General features: G+C 32.0%; 1 long non-coding RNA gene across 1 annotated transcript in view; it reads right to left on the reverse strand.

The window, feature by feature from the left end:
• LOC129392244 (uncharacterized) overlaps positions 1-11,225 on the reverse strand; it is a 143,054-nt gene extending 131,829 nt beyond the window's left edge. The window contains exon 1 of the long non-coding RNA XR_008617800.1: positions 11,175-11,225. This is a non-coding gene — a long non-coding RNA (uncharacterized lncRNA). The remainder of the gene's footprint in view (positions 1-11,174) is intronic.
• Positions 11,226-23,850: the final 12,625 nt, after the last annotated feature.

Here is a 23,850-nt window from a genome sequence, read left to right on the forward strand (position 1 = left end):
AATTTCATTCTTTTACATGTAGCTGTCCAGTTTTCCCAGCACCACTTATTGAAGAGGCTGTTTTTTCTCCATTGTATATTCTTGTCTCCTTTATCAGAGATAAGATGACCATATGTGTGTGGGTTTATCTCTGGGCTTCCTATCCTGTACCATTTATCTATATTTCTGTTTTTGTGCCAGTACCACATTGTCTTGATTACTGTAGCTTTGTAGTATAGTCTGAAATCATGGAGCCTTATTCCTCCAGCTCTGTTTTTCTTTCTCAAGATTGCTTTGACTATCTGGGGTCTTTTGTGTTTCCATACAAATTGTAAAATCTTTTATTCTAATTCTGTGAAAAATGCCATTGGTAGTTTGATAGGGATTGCATTGAATCTGTGAATATCTTATATGTTTGTTGGCCATCTTTTTTTTTTTTTTTTTTTTTTTGGTACGCAGGCCTCTCCCATGTGGAGCACAGGCCCCGGATGTGCAGGCTCAGCAGCCATGGCTCACGGGCTTAGCTGCTCCACGGCATGTGGGATCTTCCCGGACCAGGGCACAAACCCGTGTCCCCTGCATTGACAGGCAGACTCTCAACCACTGCGCCACCAGGGAAGCCCTGTTGGCCAACTTTATGTCTTCTTTGGAAAAATGTCTATTCGTACCCTCTGCCCATTTTTTAATCAAAATATTTGTTTGTTTGCTGTTGAGTTGTATATGTTCTTTATATATTTTGGATGTTAACTCCTTACCACAAATATATTATTGACAAATATCGTCTCCTATTTTGTAGTTTTCCTTTTTGTTTTGTTGATGGTTTCCTTTGCTGTAAAGAAGCATTTTAGTTGGATATTGTCCCATTTGTTTATTTTTGCTTTTATTTCTCTTGCCTGAGGAGACATATCCAAAAAGATATTTCTAAGACTGATGCCAAAGAGTATACTGCCTGTGATTTATTCTAGGAGTTTTATGGTTTCAGATCTTCCATTCAAGTCTGTAATCCATTTTGAATTGATTTTTGTGTATGATAAAAAATAATGGTCTAGTTTCATTCTTTTGCATGTGACTGTCCAGTTTTCCCAACACTATTCATTGAAAACTTTCCTTTCTCCATTATATGTTCTCAGCTCCTTTGTTGTAATTTAGTTGTTCATATATATGTGAGTTTATTTATGGGCTTTCAATTCTGTTCCATTTGTATGTGTGTCTGTTTTTCTGCCAATACCAAACTGTTTTAATTACTAGAATTTTGTAGTAAAATTTGAAATCAGAGAGTGTGATACCTCTAGCTAAGTTCTTTTTTCTCAGGATTGCTTTAGCTATTTAGGGTCTTTTGTGGTTCCATATCAATTTCAGAATTTTTTGTTCTGCTCATGTGAAAAAAGTCAATGGTATTGTGATAAGGATTGCATTGAATCTGTGAATGAATATGGATATTTTGATAATATTCATTCTTCCAATCCATGAGCACAAAATAGCTTTCCATTTCTTTTTGTCTTCTTCAATTTCTTTCAACAACGTCTTATAGTTTTCAGTGTACAGGTCTTTCACCTCCTTAGTTAAATTTATTCCTTTGTATTTTATTCTTTTGTTGTAATTGTACATGGATTCCTTTCCTAATTTCTTTTTCTGCCAGTTCATTGTTATTGTATAGAAATGAAATAGATTTTTGTATATTGATTTTGTGCCCTGTAAACTTTACTGTATTTGTTTATTATTTCTAAGAGTTTTTTTGGTGGAGTTTTAGCATTTTCTACATATAATATTATGTCATCTGCACATATTGACAGTTTTGTTCTTTCCTTTCTTATGTGGATACGTTTTGTTTCTTTGACTCACCTAACTTCTCTGGCTAGGACTTCCAATAATATGTTGAATAAAGTCACAAGAATGCACATCCTTGTCATGTTTCTGATCTTAGAGGGATAGCATTTGGTTTTTCACCACTAAATATAACGTTAGCTGTGTATTTGTCTTATGTGACCTTTATTATGTTAAGGTACACTCCTTCTATACCCATTTTATTGAGAGTTTTTATCGTAAATGGGTGTTGAATCTTGTCAAATGTTTTTTCTGCATCTATTGAGATAATCATATGATTTTTATTCTTCATTTTATTAATGTGCATCATACTGACTGATTTGCAAATGTTGAACCATCCTTGCATCCTGGAATAAATTCCACTTGGTCATGGTGTATGATCCTTTTAAGGTATTGCTGTATTCAGTTTTCTAATATTTTGTTGAGAATTTTTGATCTATGTTTATCAAAGGTATTGGCTTGTAATTTTTTGTGTATGTTGTCCTTGTCTGGTTTTGGTGTCAGAATAATGTTGGCTTCGTGTTAGGAAGTATTTCCTCCTCTTTAATTTTTTACAAGAGTTTGAGATGTATATGTTAAATCTCTTTGAATATTTGGTAGAATTCACCAGTTAAGCTGTCTGGTCCTGGATTTTTGGTTTTTGGGAGGTTTTTGATTACTGTTTCTATCTTCTTACTAGTGATCAGTTTATTCAGATTTCCTACTTCATGATTTTGTCTTTGAAGATTGTTTGATTCTAGAATTTATCCATTTCTTCTAGATTATCTAATTTGTTAGTGTATAGCTGCTCATAGTAGTCTCTTATATTCCTTTGTATTTCTGTGGTATCCATTGTAACTTCTCTTTCATTTCTGATTTCCTTTATTTGAGCCTTCTCTCTTTTTTCCTTAGTGTGTTTAGCTAAAGTTTTGTCAATTTTGTTTATCTTTTCAAAGAACTGATTCTTAGTTTCATTGATCTTCTAGTCTTTTTAGTCTCTGCTTCATTTATTTTCACTGTGATCTTTATTATTTCCTTTTCTCTCCTAATTTAGGGCTTCATTTGTTCTTCTTTTCCTAATTCCTTTAGGTGTAAGGTTAGATTGTTTATTTGAGATTTTTCTTTTTTCTTGAGATAGGGCTATATTGCTATAAACTTCAATCTTAGTGGTGGTTTGCTGCATCCCATAGATTTCAGTATGTTGTATTTTCACTTTCATTTGTCTTCAGGTATTTTTTATTTCTCCTTTGATTTTGTTGTTGTTGTTGTTGTTGTTGGCAATAGTTGTTCAGTAGCATGTTGTTTAGATTTACATATTTGTGATTTTTTTCAGCTTTCTTCTTGTAGTTGATTTCTAGTTTCACACCATTGCAATCAGAAAAAGATGCTAGGAATGATTTCAATCTTAAATTTATGTAGACTTGTTTTGTGTCCCAACATACGTTCTATCCTTGAGAATGTTCCTTGTGCACTAAAGAAGAATGTTTCTTCTGCTGTTTTTGGATGAAATATTCTGTATATGTCTCAAGTTCATCTAATCTAATGTTTCATTTAAGGTCAGTGTTTTCTTGTTGACTTTCTGTCTGGATGACCTGGCGTAAGTGGGGTGTTAAAGTCCCCTACCATTATTGTGTTGCTATCAATTTCTACCTTGAAGTCTGTTAATAATTACTTTTATATATATTTAATGTTTCTATATTATGCACATATATATTAATTACTCATGTCTTCTTGATGGATATTCCCCTTTATCATATAAAGTGTCTATCTTTGTCTTTTTTACCGTTTTTGGCTTGAAGTCTATTTTGTCTGATATGAGTATGGCTACACATAATTTGCCTGCTTTGTTTTGTCTACCATTTGCTTGGAGTATCATCTTTCATCCCTTCATTTTGAGTCTATATTTATCTTTAGAGCTGAGATGAGTCCCCTAGAAGCAGCATGTAATTGAGTCTTGTTTTTTAATATAGCCAGCCACTCTCTGTCTTTTGATTGATTGAATTCAATCCATTTACATTTAGGGTGATTCTTGATAAATGAGGATTTAATGTAGCCATTTTATCTTTTGTTTTCTGATTGTTCTATATCTCCATTATTTCTTTTTCTTTGTGTTTCTGTCTGCCATTTTAGTTTGATGGTTTTCTATGATGTTTTCTCAGCTTCCTTTTTTTGTTTTGTGTCCCTGATCTAGATTTTTGTTTGTGGTTATCACGGGGTTTCTATTAAATATCTCATAAATAAAATAGTCTTTTTCTGCTGATAGCATCATAGCTTCATTTGCCTATACAAGTTCTATCACTTTCCTCTTCCCCTTTTATGTTTTTGTTGTCCCACATTATCCCTTTTTATATTTTGAGTTTGTTATCAAATTGAAACAGCTATAGTTATTTTTTGGATGCTTTTTTCCCTTTAATTTTTATGCTATAATAAAGTGTTTAACAATCTATTCTTCTATAGAGTTGCAATATTCTTATTCTGTCTAGGTACTGATCACCTTACTCAAAGTTTTGCATGGTTTTGCCTTTTCATTTAATGTAGAAGAACTCCTTTCAACATGTCTTGTAAGGCAGGTCTATTGGTGATGAATTCCCTCAGCTTCTGTATATCTGGGAAAGCCTTTATTTCCCTCTCATATCTGAAGGATAATTTTGCTGTATATGCTTGGCTGATAGTTTTTATCTTTCCATATTTTGAGTATGTCATTCCACTGTTTCCTGACCTATAGAGTTTCTGCTGAGAAATTTGCTGATAGCCTAATGGGGGTTCTTTTTTTGTTACTGTGTTTTATTCTGTGGCTGCCTTTAAAATTCTTTTTTATCATTGACTTTTGCCTGTTTTAATATAATGTGTCTTGGAGAAGGTTATTTTGCACTGATGTAACTGGGTGTTCTATTAGCTTTGTGGACTTATATATACAGTTCCTTCCCCAGGTTTGGGGCATTTTCAGCTATTATTCCTTTAATTAAACTCTCTGCCCCCTTTTCCCTCTCTTCTCCTTCTGGGTTACCCATTATCCTTATGTTGCCTTTTCTAATGGAGCTGAATAGTCCTCGTAGAATTTCTTCATTAAAAAAAAAAATCTTAGTTCTCTCTGCTCTTCTACCTAATTATTTGTAGACTTCTATCTTTGAGCTCACTAAGTCTCTCTCCCATGTGATCTGCTCTATGGAGCATTGCTGCTGCCCAGGTCCTTGTGCCCATGATGGCTGCCACTGCAGCCAGGAAAGTGGAGTCCTGTGTGTCACCTCTAACCGCTATTGCAGGTGCTGGATTCTCTGGGCCTGAAGGCTCAGCCATCACAGATGGTGGGCCACGATCCGAGGCATAGCCTCTGATATTCCCGGAGTTCCACCTTCTCTATGTGTTCCACTCTACCCACCTTCGGATGTACTAATGTGTGGATCTCTCTGGCATCCTGGTGTGCTAGGCAGAGGAACATTTTGTTGAATTATGGATGTTTCACTTGTTGTAGATTAAAGGGGAGAATAAAAGGGAGTATCTCATGCTGCCATGATGATGACATCACCCCCTTTTTTCTTCTCTTGACAGATATTTTTACTTCTTATATAAACTATTTCATTTAATTTATTCTGTAAGATATTTCTACCCACACAATTTTTTTTTTAATCCTATTTTATTCGAGATGTACTTGTAGTTTCAAGGGACATGGTGCTTGTGGAAAGATTGTGGAGTTAAGTTCATTTTCTTAATGTCTTTATCATGCATTGGAGATGGCGTTTTTCCTATACATGATAAGAGAATATATAAGGAGAGACCAGAATAATTACTGATTATTATTTATATGTGCAATGCATCTATAAAATATTTGAGGAGAAACAAAGAATGATAAGCTATTCTTGGGGCTGAGGAAAATTCACTGAGAGAGAGAAGAATCTGCTACTTCCCAAATGGGTCTTAGCAGATTATAGCAGATAAGCCCCATTTAAGAAGCACTGGTTCTGGAATTTAAGAAATGTATGCCTTGGCCAGAAGCCAGGGCTTACTTTCTCTTAAAAAGTTGTTAAATATAGAAATTCTGTTGATGGTCTTCAGGTTTCCATGAGTCAAATAAGCAAAACATTTATATGTCAATTTACTTCTTCTATTTGAAAATTGCTCATGTGAAAAAATAATTTTTGTCAACGTCCTGAAGATATTTGTTTATTTATTCTAAATAAAAATGTATAGTATGAGATTCTATTTTAATTCTTCTTATTATCATGAATCATTATTAATTATTATGAAAGCAAAACCAAAGATTCATGTAATTGAAATCACTTTCTAGCTGAATCCAAACTTGCTTTTGTGTCTTTGTATAATATTGTCTTTTTTTATCAATCAGTGGAAACTTACTTTTACGAGAAAAAACAGACAAGTGTGAAGGCCATATTTTTCTGTGCCTGTGTTTTAAAAAAATCAGTTTCCAATGTAATAAAGGAAATTATAGTTTTAAAATGTGCTTAAGTATAATTTTTCTGGAGATCTCTAAACATTCAATAGTTTTCCAAATATTTTCTTTATGGCTAGAAGGTTAACAATTCTTGCTGTAAGTGGGCTGTGCTCCTGGCTGCCTACTCTGAGAATCAGAATCTTGAATATAATTGTCAGAGTTCCTCAGTCTAGTCTAGTCTAGTCCCTAAATCTGATCATGTATTTTTTTAATAACAGTATTATTGAAATATAATTTACATAACATATAATTCACCGATTTAAACTGTGCAATTCAATGTTTTTTTAGCATATTCACAGATGGGCACAATCATTACCACAGTCAATTTTAGAACAATTTCTTAGACTCAAAAAGAAACCCCATACTCTTTAGTTATCTCCTATCCCCCATCACCCATCTCCAAGAAACCATTATTCTAATCTGTCTCTATAAATTTTCCTATTCTGGACATTTCATATAAATGGCAACATGTACTATGTAGTCTTTTGTTTTCATGGTTCAGTCATGTTGTAACATCTATTAGTACTTTATTCATAATATTTCATTGTATGGACATGCCACATTTTGTTTATTCATTCAACAGCTGATGGATTTTGGGTTGTTCCCAACTTTGGGCTGTTAGGAATAATGCTGCTATAGACATTTGTGTACAAGTTTTGTGTGGGCAGATGTTTTATTTTGGGTATATACTTGGGAGTAGAATGCTTCAAAGGCCACAATCAAGAAAATGAAAAGACGATTCACAGAATGTAGGAAAATATTTTCAAATCATACATCTAATAAAGAACCTGTATCTAGATTATATAAATAACTCAATGATAGAAGGAAAAATAACCAAATTTTAAAATGGACAAAGGATACGAATAGACATTTCTCCAAAAAAGATATAGGAATGGTTACTAAGTGCATGAAAAGATATTTATCATCATTAGTCATAAAAAAATGCGAATCAAAACCTACAGTAAGATACCACATCACACCCACTAGAATGACTATAATCAAAAAGTCAGATGATAAACTGTATTAGCAAGAATGTCATTGCATCCATCAGAAGACTCATACACTGCTGGTGGGATTTAAAATAGTGCAACCACGTTGGAAAATAGTCTGGCAGTTTCTCAAACAGTAAAATACAGAGTTACCATACAATCATGTGTTTTACAATTATTTTCAGCTCCCTCTGATAAACTAATGAATTCTTTTCTAGGGACCTGAATCCTTGTTAGGCTATATCTTCAGGATAATTGGTAAAAAAAATCTGTGGCAATTTATGATATATGAAATGATTTTCATCTTGTATAATGTGGTTTTCTAGCAACTAAATGAACTGGGCCATGAAGAATTCATTGGCCAGAATAACTTCTTATCCCTGCATAAGTTTTAATAGGAAAAAGCAATCAGACATAGATGTTTCAGCATCTGGGAGAAAAGAGATCTGCAGGTGAATAAGAATTGATGTTGGTGGGAGCTGATTAAAATAACATAGACTCCTCACTATAAACCAAAATCACATGTAAATTTCCCATTGATTTATGAGATTTTGCCAACTAGTCTCATTTAGTCCATGGCAATCTACCACTGATTCCTCTACAATATTTTTCAGATCTTCTCTAACCCTATATCAGCACTCACCATTCATTAAAGCACCATTGTAATAGAATCCTGATTTTCCTTTCAGCCTCTGTCCTCTCTTACCCACCCTATATAGTTCAGTGTGAATGTTCTTCAAATGTCAATTTGCCTGTTAAATATCTGTACACAAATTAAAGCCCCTAATAAGGCCTTTCAACAATTGAGGAGCTTTAGCTTTATCTCTGTCTGTACTTTAACCATGCAAAGATAATTCAAGCCTCATATATCACCCTTTAACTATTTGAAAATAATGCATATACCTCATCTGCTTTTCTTCATTCAAATTTTTATCTGAATCTTTCAAAGCAAGGCTTAACTAATTTTTTTATGTACTTGATCTGACAAAGGTGGATAGTAGTGTGCCAATTATGCCTACCCTGCTTTTCAGTGCATAAAAGTCCATGACCACTATATTTTCACTTAAGATTGTTACATTTATTAATATAAAATGATTCTTTTTTCATATAGCATTTTTTTGCCTTAAATACTACTGCAATGGGTGTTAAAATTGTAATTCTGCTTTCCTTTTGTCATGCTTACTTGATATCTATTTGTCTTAGCTTCCAATCCTATAGCAGTTTTATCCACATTTCTTCTCAGTACTTATAAACATTTTAATTGTAATTTGAAAGAAACTAAAACTGCTACTGATTACTTGCCAAAATCTGAACCCATGAAAACACCTTCTTATGTTGCATAGTTGTGTATGAGGTTTTTAACTCCTGTTTTTCTAACTCTCCACAATTTTTTAGATTTTGTTTAAAAATGTCAAATCCACTACACACTTCTCTTCTTTACAGAGCATATAATTCTATGATAGCTTACCAAAGGAATTAAAAAGAAAACACTTATAATACTTGTCATAAAATATAAACTCAAGTTGCCTTCACTCCAGGACCTATCAAAAGCTTAGAAAGGAGTTATATTTAGAGAAGTCTGTGTAAAGTTGGTGAAGAGTCCTCCCCTGCTTTCTTATTGTAAGGTATATTCTTCTATTAAGGTGCATCGCTGAACACTAGCACAGATCCTCAGAGAATCATTTTATGGCAATCATATCTAATGTGAGAACTTGACTTTCTTTGATTAGTACAAGGAATGGAAGTAAGGAAATCACTCTTAGAATTGATATAAAATTATTTTCAAAGGTATTACCAATAAACAAGATAATAAAATATACTTGATGACAATGAGAAAATTCATTCACAACCAAATCCTGTTAAAATTTTGTTTCCCCAGAGATTCTCTTTCTCTAATGAGAAATGTCTAATATTGTTTCCCTTTATGTTCTAGCTATCAGTAAATTAATAGCCAAATTTTTTGTTTGGCCAGTGTGCTGGAGAAGGAATATGTGTTTAGTGAGTGTTGAAAGTTCCATAAACCAAGATGAGTGAGAATCTTTGGACCTTTGATATTTGTTTACTTGATCTGTTAGCAAATGGAATTAAAATGTATCAGTTGAAAAAAAACAGAATTGAAATATGTCAGTTGGAGACCAAAGCCATTAGAGTATTTTAAAAGGGAAATAAAAGAAATATATAGTATGATCTTGAGTTTTTCATCTTGAATTGTGTAAGAAAAATATTTTCATGCTTGCTAATTTGTTATGTATCTACTAGAAAATAAAAGAAACTTAAAAAAAATCTAAGTTAAGGGGAAAATTGCAGTTGTGTGTCTTCAGTGTCAATTATCTTTGTGCAAAAGAGGGAGACAAGCCATCTTAAGAGAAAGGAACACTGTGCATGCCCTATCCACAGAGCTTTTTGTATGTGAATCTTCTAATACATCTTATGTTTAATTCTCTCTGAGCATGGAACTTTCTGAAGGCCAGATATATTGTGACTAGAGAACTACAAAGCAAATTCTGATAAAACACTATTATTTAAATTTATTCTATGTAAAATAAAATCTCTCTAAGAGTTTGGAAATTTCCAGTCACTGCCTTACAGGAAAAACATTCCTAATTGATTTGTTAATGTTGAGCAATTTTGAACCTTTCCCTTTTGTGACTATATTGCTCATTGTTAAAATCTATTTTAATAGTTTTATCTTTTTTACTATTATGTTTTGGGTATTTGATTAACTTTTAAAACATGAGATATTGTTAAAAAGGCTACTAGAAAATTCCAAGGAAAAAATTTATTTTTCCCATTAGACTCTTCCAAGAGTCATTATGGAATTTATTAAACAATACTTGTACCTGTTAATAGTAAACCACAGGGCAAGATCAGGGAACTAGGAACTGGCCAAATGAGAAATATTACTGGAGATATATATATATATATATATATATATATATGTTAAATAAGACAAAATAAATAAATATGTTAAATAAAAAGGGTATTGTGTCCAAGCACTCATGTTTAACTGATAACTTTTGGCAGTGTTTTTGTGATTCTTGCCTAGAGCTTTAAAGTGTGGCCATAAAAAGTATGAATCATCTATTTCTGAACAAGGCTAATCTAAATTAAAGAAAAGGTATGATGACTTATAACAAAAACCTACTAAACAATAATTAACATGTCAGGTTTTAAAAGAGATGGTCTAGAATAATAAAGAAAATCCCAGTATCATAAAAACAAGTGGTATTTTGTAAGAAGAGTTAAAGTTAAAAAGAGATTGAGGAAATCTGGGAGAGCTTCAAACCCATCAACTTATTTTCTGGGATCCAGGCAAGATGTCTATTATGAACAAGTGTGGAGAACAGTGGTCTATCCTCAGTCAAGTTTCATTTCTTTCACCTATTCCCAGGTGTTTATTTCAAAGATTAAGTGATTTACACCTAATCTGTAGGACACTTCAGCCTCCCTGTATAACAAAATACCAGAAAAATCAAAAACTTTAAGAAGAATATGACCCAAAACCAGTTAGTAGATAAATCATTAAAAAAAAAAAAGCCAGAATATAACTTAACTGTAAATTGCAAACAATCTGGTGATAGAAGATTGAGAAATAAAAGTGGAAGTTCAGTCAAATTGGGACATACTGAATTGGTGACAAGTATTTCAGTGATGAAACTCTTGAGATTGTGTTTTGAAATAATATTTGGAATCACAGAAGTATTAGTATCTTAATATAAGTATTAATGTATTATATATTAATATATTGTCAGGGTGGTAATAATCTAGTAATTCAAAGGCCTCTGATTATTCATGAGAACAATCCTGGTAATGGAAAACTTCAAGTAAAAACAATAAAGGAAGTTACAAAGCAGGATCTCCTTCCATATATCATCCAGATCTACTAAAGACAGATATCCTAATTGTCTACTTAATAAAATTCTCCTAGAATTTCAAAGACATTGACTTCTTACCTGCTCCAAAAAATACTGTTCTCTCCAAAGAGATTTAAAAAGAGGGTTGGCTACTCAGAAGAGATTGGGGACAATTTAAGGTGTCAATGTTTTTCTCAGTCTCTGTGGTACTTGCTCAATCTAGAAAGAGATAAAATGATAATTGTTTATTGGTTTTAGAATAAAACAGATCCTCAAAACTACAATAAGCCTATGAGTTAATTAATAAAGATGCAAATAATTTCATTTCCAGGTCTGGGACAAGAGAATTTGTCATCAGTCGACCATAAATAAAAGCCTAAAGGAAGTTCTTGAGATGAAAAGAAAATGATAAAAGAAGAAATCTTGGAACATCAAAAAAGGATGAAATCACAATGTAAAAAGTTGAAATCCAGGTAAGTACATTAGACTCATGAGTTTTCTAAATTATGTTTGAAAATGTAAGTAAAAATTATAATAATATCTGATGTGGCTCTTGAATATGTAGAAAAAATATATGACAATTATTTAAAAAGGGGAAAATGTAAAGAAACCTAAAGGGACATAAGTTTTCTACACTTCATTCAAACTGGTGAGTATTACTAGATTGTGATAAATTTTATATGTATAATGTAATGTCTAAAGCAACTGCTAAAACATTTACAAAGAGATATACTCAGAAACAATATAGATAAATTAAAATTAAATTTTTTAAAAAGGACAAATAACACACACGAACACAAACAAAAAACAAAACAAAGCAATGAATAATAAGCAAACAACTCTAAAGAATAAAATGCTTAACTCAAGATCTAACATATTAATAATTATATTAAATGTAAATGATCTAAGTACACCAAATAAAAGATTGACAGAATGAATTAAAAAAAAAAAAAAGATCCAGGGGAACTAAGATCCTGCAAGCCATGCTGCACAACCAAAAAAAAAAAAAAAATCCAACTATATGTTGTGTACAAGGTACAAGAAACTCACTTCAAATAATGATACAAATGATACTGATGCACAATGTGAATTTGTCAAGCTCAACAAATGTTAGCAGCATGGAAAAAACTTTTCATCTTACTGAATGACAGTTACATACCAGTTTATTGTATTACTATCATTTATTGATTGCTCTTAAAACTGTGAAAAACATACTTTAGGAAAAACTATAAAACTATAAATATACATCTCTTAAGTATCTTAAAGCACAATAACTCCTTTCATCTCTATTCTTTCTCATGGTTAGGACTGTCCAACATCTTCGTTAGCTCTGCTTTTTTTCTTCCCAATTTTAGACATTATCATTAGTATTTGTATACAGTAAGCATTTTCTTGTAATTACTCATGTTATTTTTCTTCTGATTATTTATTGCATTTCATATTTTTTCAAGGATGATTTTCCATTTTCTTGATGTACAGCCTTTCAAAGTTATTTTTAAAAACAAAAACACTAGTTTGAAAAGATACATGCACCCCAGTGTTCATAGTAGCATTATTTATAAGTGCCAAGGTATGGAAGCAAACTAAATTGCTTCCATCTATCAAGAGATGAATGGATAAAGAAGATGTGTAATGAAATACTACTCAGTCATTAAAAAAGAATAAATTTTGCCATTTTCAGCAACATGGATATATTTGGAGGGCATTATGCTAAGCAAAATAAGTCAGAGAAATACAAATACTGTATGATATCACTTATATGTGGAATCTAAAAACATACAACAGACTAGTGAATAAAACAAAAAGAAGCCCACACAGATACAGATAACAAAGTACTGGTTACCAGTGGAGAGAGGGAAGAGGGGGAAGAAAAATACAGGGATGGGAAAAAAAGTATTATTATGAGATTATAAGAAATATGTGTGAAACTTTTGAAAATTGTAAAACACTATAGAATTTAAAGAATCTTTCATTCAAAAAATCAATTAAAATTTTTAAAAATAAAAAATGATTAAGTTTAGGTTTCACCTGCTCTTAAAAGTCTAAAAAAATGGTTATTTTAGTGAAGTCCATTAATAGTAAATTTTGTTAATTTCTTTTAGTATAAAATGTTATATTTCACTCTCATTCTTGAATTAGGATTAAACTAGGGATAAGATTTACTGTGAAATTTCCATTCTCTCTTAAACTTTGTTGATATTATTCTACTGTCTTCTAGCTTTCACTGTTGCTACTGATAATTTTTGTATTGATTTGTTATTATTTATGGGTAAACTGTCTATACACTCTGGATACTTTAAGATATCTTTGATTTTAACATTCTGTAGTTTTATTATTATGTGGCTTACAATGGATTTCATTTTATTGATACTGCTTAGTGTTTATTAAAGTCTATCATCATTTCTGGAAACATTTTTCATCAAATATTGCCTCTTTCACAGTCTATTTTATTATTTTGGGACTCTGATTTCATATATATTAAACTTTATTACATTCTATGTCATTCATCTTTTATTTTATATTTTCTACTTCTCGACTGTATCCCCTGAATTCTGCAAAATGTCTTTAAATATAATTTACTATATATATATATATATATAATTTATATAATTCTTTATCTCTATACTGCTGTTTAAAATATCAATAATTTTTTTTCTTTTTCTGTAAGGCTTATAGTTTTCATTAATTAAAGTTCTATTTTTAAAAATATGTCTTTTCTTTTTCTGGTTTTGATTCTAACTTTTGTATCCTTAAAATACTATTATTTTATATTCCCCACCCAATATTTCCAAAACTTTATTTTGAATAAGCTCTAATTCTAATTAAAAAGATAGTACATTAGAACCCCAGACTACACGAGTCCAACCTCAGGATCTTACTAATTTTAAATTGTCAATCGCATATCCTCTATTTAATTTATTAGGAATTTTTAAAAGTTAAATAAATTTTGCATTTATTATGCATATTTTGTCACATTTAAAATATTTATCCTATATTCATAGATATGTACACACTTCATTAAAAAATAATCCCAACAGTGATAGAAAGTGGGACCTCTCACCAAAAATTGATTAAATTATTGATCTAAGTTGTTTAATAGTTTAGCCATATATAGGATGTGTAGGGATGTATGTGCATTTGTGTGTATGTTTTGGTAAGGGGTCCCCAAGGTCACCCCTAGGTTTGATTATTTGCTAGAAAATCTCACAAGATTCTCCATATAGTCCTATTCATAACTATGGCATATGACAATGAAAGGTAGAAAGCAAAAACAGCAAAGGGAAAGAGCACATGGGACAAAATCCAGAGGTAACATGTGAAAGCTTTCAAGAGTCCTCTCCCAGTGGATTCACACAGAATGTGCTCAGTTCCTTCAGTAACCAGTGTGACAACACATATAAAATATTGTCTAAAAGGGAAACTCATTATAGACTCAGTGCTCAGTGGTTTTGTTGGGTGTTATTCATATAGGCACCCTTTGTGTAGCACTTACCACATTTTAAGACATCCAGTAGGAAAGTAGGTGCTCAGCATAAAGCCACATTTTTTGTGTGTGCAGTTAATACAGTGTGAGCCAGTCTTAACAAGTTATGAGAATGGTGGGTATGCTCCAATGACTATAAATTTCCAGACACCTTTAGAAAATAGTCCACTTTGTAAACAAATCTTTCTCAAAACAGCAGTCTCCAGTCTTCTGTGTTAACTATTTTCTGCACTGTATGTGTGTGTTCTATGTTCTTCTTACTTTAATTCATGAGAAAAATATATGAAGACAAATTTCATGCATTCTCAGAAGCACATCTACAAAATCACTGTCTGTATACCTATATGTTCTCCGTTCCCTCCTATTTCTCCAGATGGACAATCCATGGTTCTCTCTAAGGCCAACTCCTCTATCAATGGATCATATCCCACCTTCTCTCATCCTTCCCTCTCATTACTCTTAGCATATGAACATGCTATAATATTGCTATCTGAAAAACAAACAAAAAAACTAATTTGAGTAAGCACAATTATGAGAATATTATTGCCAAATCATCTTTAGATTATTAGAATAAATCTCACATGACTATATGTTTTTAATTTTTGCTGAAGGAGATTTCTTTATTTTTAAAGATACACACTCAATTTCCTATGAAGGTAACATTTGTATTATGTAAATTAGCTAATTTAAATGTAACAAAATGATGGGTATTTTTATTGAGTAATCTGTGAAATTTAAATCATACGTACATATGTATATATAAATCATATGTACATATATTCACTTACAATGTTTAAAATAAAACAAGTTCTAATCATTGTTGAGCCATCAAATCATTGTTTCTAAGTCTGGGAAATACATTTAATGTCTCTAAACTTCAAATCCTATAACATGAAAATAATTTTTCATGAAAATCATCCGGAGTACACATGTTTGTGAGTGTGCTTGTGAGTAAGCATGTGCCACAAAGCTTGGGGTATCATGTTTTACTCTATATTTTCTTCTGACCCTCTGCACATTTTCCCACAAATAAAATACTTTGCATAACAAAAGCAGAACTGAAACTACCACAGAAATATTGAAATATTTAGGTGGGGTTTTGTATTAAGGACTCTGCCACTTGCCATAGCAATATGTTTATTTAGCTATTAGCAATTAGTTTTTAGGGGCACGTATGAACTCCTTGATTGAATCTCGGTTTTACCCCTGCTGACACTATTTGCTAGAACTTTTTATGTTTATGAGCTTCTGGGAAAAATATATGTCTACAGTTTTGGTTTTTTTTTTTCCTTGTATATTGTGTTTGTAGTAAAGCACATTTTTTTGTCCCCACTGAGTGCAGGATCTTAGTTCCCTGACCAGGGATCAAACTCACATCACCTGCAGTGGAAGTGCAGAGTCATAACTGCTGGACCACCAGAGAAGTCCCAAGCACACTTTTAACATAGCTATCCTCTGGATAATGGATATTAGACTACTTTTACTCTGTTTGTTCTCTATCATAAAGTTAGGCTCTCTTACTATTGCAACATAGGTTTTTAAAAGCATCTTGATTGAAATAGATTTATTTAAAATCCAGGTTGACGTAGAGAATGGACTTGAGGACATGGGGCGGGGGGGGGAGGGTAAGTTGGGACGAAGTGAGAGAGTGGCATGGACATATATATACTACCAAATGTAAAATAGATAGCTAGTGGGAAGCAGCCACATAGCACAGGAAGATAAGCTTGGTGCTTTGTGACCACCTAGAGGAGTGGGAGGGAGACGCAAGAGGGAGGAGATATGGGAATATCTGGATATGTATAGCTGACTCACTTTGTTATACAGCAGAAGCTAACACACTATTGTAAAGCAATTATACTCCAATAAAGATGTTAAAAAATAAATAAAATAAAATAAAATCCAGGTTGAAAAGCAGAGATGCAATAAAATATCTTTTTAGAAACAGCTTCTTTATTTCTATAAAAATCCTTCCAGGAATTTAAATGGAAATGTGCTTAAACTATATATCTGAAGGGAATAGACAGCTTTATAATGCTGAATGTTCTGATCATTAAACATAGGTGTTTCTCTAGTTATGTTTTCCTTATTTATTTCAGCAATCTGGAAGTTTTTAGTGCAGAGGTCTTGCAAATACTTTCATAAAATTATCTTTAAGCGTTTTGTGTTTTGTGTTGTTGAATCCTTTTGTAAAGGGCATTTGTTTTTAATCTCAATTTTAAAATTTGCATTGCTAGCATATGTACATACACTTGGCCTTTACATATTGATTTTGTATCCTGTCAACTTATTAAACCCCCTTATTAACTCATGTACCTTTTTTGTGAAGCCCATGGGATTTTTTTTTTGTTTTGTTTTTTTGTGGTATGCGGGCCTCCCTCTGTTGTGGCCTCTCCCGTTGCGGAGCACAGGCTCTGGACGCGCAGGCTCAGCGGCCATGGCTCACGGGCCCAGCCGCTCTGCGGCATGTGGGATTTTCCCAGACCGGGGCGCGAACCCGGTTCCCCTGCATCGGCAGGCGGACGCGCAACCACTGCGCCACCAGGGAAGCCCCTCCATGGGATTTTTATACATAAACTATTCTGTAGTCTGTAAACAAAAACAACTTTATACTCCTTTCTAACGTGTATGGATTTTATTTCCTTTTCTTGCTTTAAAGCACTGGCTAGTATCTTAATATACAATATTAAATGGAAGTGATGAGAGCAAATACTTATTTTGTCCCCAATATTAGAGAAAAAGCACTCCATTTTTCACCATTAAGTATCATTTTAGCTGCAAGTATTTTGTATATGTTCTTTATTAGGATGAAGAAGTTTATTTCTCTTCCAACTTTGCTGAGGTTTTGGTTTTTTTATCTTTTGTTTTTTGTTTGTTTTTTTTTATCATGAATGGGTATTGGTTTCTGTAAAATGCTCTTTTGCATCTGTTGTAATTATTCATTTTTTTATAGTCTGTAATGCAGCAAATTATATTGATTTGTTTCTCAATATTAATTCAGCATCTTGCATTTCTGGGATAAAATCCATTTAGTGATCAAAAGTTATTTTTTTTTATATATATGCTGTATTCAGTTTGCTAATGTTGCTAAGGATCTTGTCATCTGTATTCATAGAGGATAATGTTTTATTACAATGCCTTAGTCTCTTTTTTGTGTCAGGATATTGGTAGTAATATAAATGAGTTATTTGGTGTTCCCTCATCTTCTATTTTGTAAATAATATGTTTAGAATTAGAATTGTTTTTCTGCCTTCAGACTCTGTTTTAACTCTCACAGCAATTGCCTTTAGGCCATTAACAACTAAAAAACATAGTAGGCAAATAATTTCTGTAACTCACATGAGTAAATGCACATGTGGGAAGACTTATAGTTCCCATCAGCCAGACTAGAGAGGCCTTATTACATAAGACACTGGGCAGAGTCCTTAAAAGTATTATGCTTTGAGAGGAGAGTTAAATTAGTCTCAAAGTGAAGGTTGCTCTAGACATGGCATAACAAAGCTTAAAAACAAGCCTTAAAAGTACTAAACAGATCTAAAATAACTACAGGACATAAATTTTAATACTATTTAAAAGAATATTAAGACTCTGGTACTAATAATTGTAAACTTTACAATGTACAAGAACTAATAAAAATTTACCAAGTTTGCACAGCAGCAGAAAAACTTGACCCATAACTGGGAGAAAAATCAATTAGTGAAAGAAATTTCTAAATGCAGAGATGTTCTTTTGAAAGCTATATAAACCTTATAAGTATGTACAAAATATAGAAAAAATATGACCATAATAAGGATAGAAACATTAGGCATGAAACAAAAGACAAAAAGGATCTTCTTGAAATGTAAAATATGCTACCTGAAATGAAAAAAAAAATACACAAGGTAAAATTAATAGATTAGGAACAGCAGAAGAAAGGATCAGTAAAATTAAAGGTATAGAATTTTAAACTATCCAAAATAAAGTGCAGAAGGAAAAATTATGAGTAAAGGACATATTATCAGTAAACTGTAGAAAATATTGTGTCCTAATATCCATGGCAATTGCAAATTTGAGAAAAAAAAAAGTAACTACCCAGATTTAAGAAGCTCAAAAAACTCCAAACAGAAAAAAAAAAACAACACAAAGATAATCAGATCAAGGCACATCATAATCAAATTGTTGAACAAAACTGAGAGAGAAAAAATCTTGAAAGTAGGTAGAGATGGGGAAAGAAACATACCATACATAGAGGAGAAATATATAAATAAGAACACATGTCTCATTGAAACCCTGTAATCCAAAAATAATGGAATCACATATTTAATGAGCTGAAAGAAAAATTATCTACCTAGAATTTTATACCCAGTAAAAATATCTTTCTAAAATGAAAACAAAAGGAAGATATTTGCAACATGACCAACTGAGAGAATTCACATCCAACAGATCTACCATATAAGAATTACTAGAGACAATTGTGGCAGAAAGAAAATGATGCAAGATAAAAATTTAAGTCTACATAAATAAATGAAGAGCTACAAAACTCCTAAATATAGGAATATGAGATAATTTTCCTCATTAAAATTTTTATTAAAAGCTAATATACTATTCAAAGTAAAAATAAAACAATATATATTAAAATTTATAACATGTAGAAATAAAATATATAACAATTGCACAATGTGAAGGAACATATGCAACTATAATGTTGTAAGATTCTTACACTGCATGTATAACCTTGAAGTTAGACTGCAGTAAGTTAAGGGTACATATTATAAACCCTAAAATAATTTTTTAAAAGACATATGGTTAATGAGACAATAGTAAAGAAAAAACGAAATTGTAAATAAATAGCCAAGTAGTCCAAAGAAAACCATAAAAAGAGGAAGAAGGAGAAGAAGGAAAAGAAAGAGGAGGTAGAGGAGGAGGGAGGAGAAGAAGAGGAAGAACAGATGGTACAGATAGAAAGAAAATAGTAAGACTGCAGATTTAAACTTTTTGGATATCTGGATTTGTCTAGAGATTCTGGTTGAAGATACATAGTTGGAAGCCATTATTGTATATAATTGAATCCATAATCATGGGTGAGATTACATAGAGTAAATCAATAATGTCGGAAAGGAACACAGGGTAAAACCAAGCCTTGATAACCACCAATATTAAATGGCTAGGTAGAAGTTGATGACCCTGCAAAGGCAACTGAAAATAATCAATAGTAGTAAGAAATAGAGAAAGGTATGAGACTTCAGATGTAAATGGAAGAAACTGTTTCAGGAAGATGTTGAAAATAAACAATATTAAAACCATTATTACCAGAGTAATAATCATTAATCCATAATAATGATCATATATGATAGAATATGCTTATTTACAGTTGCATGTCATAATTGGCTTAAGAATATAAAAAGTGACTTTCAGATTCTACTTACCAATCCTTTCTATTATTTCTATAGCGTAAGATATGTGAGCAAGAAATACAGTACTTAATACTATATGCCACTGGGATTTGTGATTGGTGTGGTAGGCAACAAAAACTGACTAGCACATTGTCACTAATTATTGTTATTGTATCAGATATATTTATTTTGCTACCCAAATAAAATTGTGTAAGAGGATTAGGGCTAGACTGTTTGAGCCATGGTGATAGTGCCTGTTCTGTTCATGTGTTTTATCAGGGCATCAAAAGTGATTCCAGACTTGCCACAACTCTGTCTCACAGGATTTTTCATTTAGTGTCAAGTCAACATTTACCTCTTGATAATCTGGGCTACTCAAGCCAGCCCTTTTAACCTCTAATTTTGTACCATCAAGAAGTTTTTGTCATTTTCTTATGAAATCCAGTATTAGGCAATGTGTTTTTCTCCGATCCTGTTGCTTTATTGGTTGCATGTATACTTCCTTCTGCACATTAATATAGTGTGATGGTTTCCAACTTATGTCTGACTTATAAATCATAAGATCACTGCTATTAATGCCTTATTTAGAAGTAATATAACTAAAGCCTGTCAACATTAACATTTTCACTTTTATCACTTATATTTCCCTCTCTCATGTGACCCTCTGCATGTGTTGGGAGGAAAATGACAAATATAGGAGAAAATGGGTGCTAGAGTAAGCAAGGATGTGTCATTTAACCAATGAAAAACATGCATATTATTTCTTTTTATAAATGTCTTTTAAAAGATGATTGATTCAAATGCCATTTTATTGAAGAGTTGTATATATGAAACAAGATGAATTTTGTTATAAGAATTCATGTTCATGAATTTCACATTGTGGTTTATTTATTTTTCTCAAATAAATGGATAGGACATATGAAATTATTAAGATCATGAGACATTAAAATAGATGTTTATTTAAGCCCTCAGCTTCAAGGTCCAAGGTCACTCAGAATTATTTTGGCAAGGAGAATCACTTATGCATTGAAATGAAAAAATGTCAAAATGTTCCCATAAGTGCAAGATAGTATTATTCTGAAGAAACCACTCGGGCAATTTTTTTCTTTTATAGAAGCCTTATAAAAGTTTCAGGAAGAAAAACATGTGATCAATGTAATACAAAAAGTATAAAACACATTTTGTTTTAATATTAAAATACTTAATATTATTGTTTTACTATTACAATGTTTAATATCACATATTACAAAATGTTTAATATTAGATTTAATATTAATATCTAAATCTTTAATATTAATTATTTACTATAGATAATATATAAATCAATATATTTAATATTAATATATATAATTATTTGCATATAAATATTTATCAAAATATTTGTATATAAATAATATATAAAATTTTAATATTAATAATTTATTAAATATTAATTTATTAATATAAAATCTTTAATATTATTATTAAATATTATAGCTGGGAAAAATTGTAGCTACATTTAAATATTACAATGCTTGGTACCAAGAAAATACCTTAGAAATCCAGATAATATTCTTACTCAGTTTTATATTGAAACTCTGAAAAATTTTACATCATAACTTAGAGGGCCATAAACTCTGGGAGACTTTTCTTTTGTTTTGATTTTTTTGTGTATGCAAGAATGCTTAAATCACCAGTAACAAAGTAGGCAAAAAACAGTCTGGGCTAACACCCAGCTATGAAGCTTTAAGAATTTAAGAAAAACAAATATTTTAATCAAGTGTTAACAGTTCTATGTAATATTTTATTTACTTTTAATAACATTCTTACTAGTTCTGTGATAAATGCCATTGATATTCTGATAGAGATTGGATTGAATCTGTAGATTGCCTTAGGTAGTATGGTCATTTTTTTTTAACATATTTATTGGAGTGTAATTGCTTTACAGTGTTGACTTAGTTTATGCGGTATAACAAAGTGAATCAGCTATACATACACATATATCCTCATATATCCTCTCTCTTGTCCCTCCCTCCCACCCTCCCTATCCCACCCCTCTAGATCGTCACAAAGCACCAAGCTGATCTCCCTGTGCTATGCAGCTGCTTCCCACTAGCTATCTATTTAACATTGTAGTGTATATATGTCAATGCTACTCTCCCACTTCATCCCAGCTTACCCTTCTCCCTCTCGTGCCCTCAAGTCCATTCTCTGTGTCCACGTCTTTATCCCTGTCCTGCCACTAAGTTCATCATAACCAATTTTTTTTTGATTCCATATATATGTGTTAGCATATGGTATTTGTTTTTCCTCTTTCTGACTTACTTCACTCTGTATGACACACTCTAGGTTCATCCACCTCACTACAAATAACTCAATTTGGTTTCTTTTTCTGGCTGGGTAATACTCTATTATATATATGTGCCACGTCTTCTTTAATGATTTATCTGTCAATGGACACTTAGGTTGCTTCCATGTCCTGGCTATTGTAAATAGTGCTGCAATGAACATTGGGGTGCATGTGTCTTTTTGAATTATGGTTTTCTCTGGGTATATGCCCAGTACTGGTACTGTTGGGTCATATTTTAGTTCTATTTTTAGTTTTTTTTTTGTTTTAGTTTTAGTTTTTTAATGAAGCTCCATACTGTTCTCCATGGTGGCTGTATCAATTTACATTCCCACCAACAGTGAAAGAGGGTTCCCTTTTCTCCACACCCTCTCCAGCATTTATTCTTTGTAGATTTTTTGATGATGGCCATTCTGACTGGTGTGAGTTGGTACCTCATTGTGGTTTCAATTTTCATTTCTCTAATGATTAATGATCTTGAGCATCCTTTCATGTCTTTGTTGGCTATCTGTATATCTTCTCTGAAGAAATGTCTATTTAAGTCTTCTATCCATTTTGATTTAGGTTGTTTTTTTTGTGATATTGAGCTGAATGAGCTGCTTGTATATTTAATCCTTTGTCAGTTCCTTCATTTGCAAATATTTTCTCCCAGTCTAAGGGTTGTATTTTGTCTTGTTGATGATTTCCTTTCCTCTGCAAAATCATTTAAGTTTCATTAGACCTCATTTGTTTATTTTTGTTTTTATTTTCATTACTCTAAGAGGTGGATCAAAAAAAATATTGCTGTGATTTATGTCATACAGTGTTCTGCCTATGTTTTCCTCTGAAGTTTTGTAGTATCCAGCCTTACATTTAGGTCTTTAATCCATTTTGAGTTTATTTTTGTGCGTGGTGTTAGGGTGTGTTCAAATTTCATCCTTTTACATGTAGCTGTCCAGTTTTCCCAGCACCACTTATTGAAGAGGCTGTCTTTTCTCCATTGTATATTCTTGCCTCCTTTATCAAAGATAAGGTGACCATATGTCCGTGGGTTTATCTCTGGGTTTTCTATCCTGTTCCATTGATCTATATTTCTGCTTTTGTGCCAGTACCATACTGTCTTGGTTACTGTAGCTTTGTTCTATAGTCTGAAGTCAGGGCACCTGATCCTCCAGCTCCATTTTTCTTTCTCAAGACTGCTTAGGCATTTGGAGTCTTTTGTGTTTCCATACAAATTGTGAATTTTTTTGGTCCAGTTCAGTGAAAAATGCCATTGGTAGTTTGATAGGGATTGCACTGAATCTGTAGATTGCTTTGGGTAGTACAGTCATTTTCACAATGTTGATTCTTCCAATCCAAGAACATGGTATATCTCTCCATCTGTTGGTATCATCTTTAATTTCTTTCATCAGTGTCTTATAGTTTTCTGCATACAGTTCTTTTGTCTCCTTAGGTGGGTTTATTCCTAGGTATTTTATTCTTTTTGTTGTATGATAAATGGGAGTGTTTCCTTAATTTCAATTTCAGATTTTTCATCATTAGTGTATAGGAATGCAAGAGATTTCTGTGCATTAATTTTGTATCCTGCTACTTTACCAAATTCATTGTTTAGCT

This window comes from Physeter macrocephalus, chromosome 7 (genome assembly GCF_002837175.3).
Source record: "Physeter macrocephalus isolate SW-GA chromosome 7, ASM283717v5, whole genome shotgun sequence".
Taxonomy (NCBI): Eukaryota; Metazoa; Chordata; class Mammalia; order Artiodactyla; family Physeteridae; genus Physeter; species Physeter macrocephalus.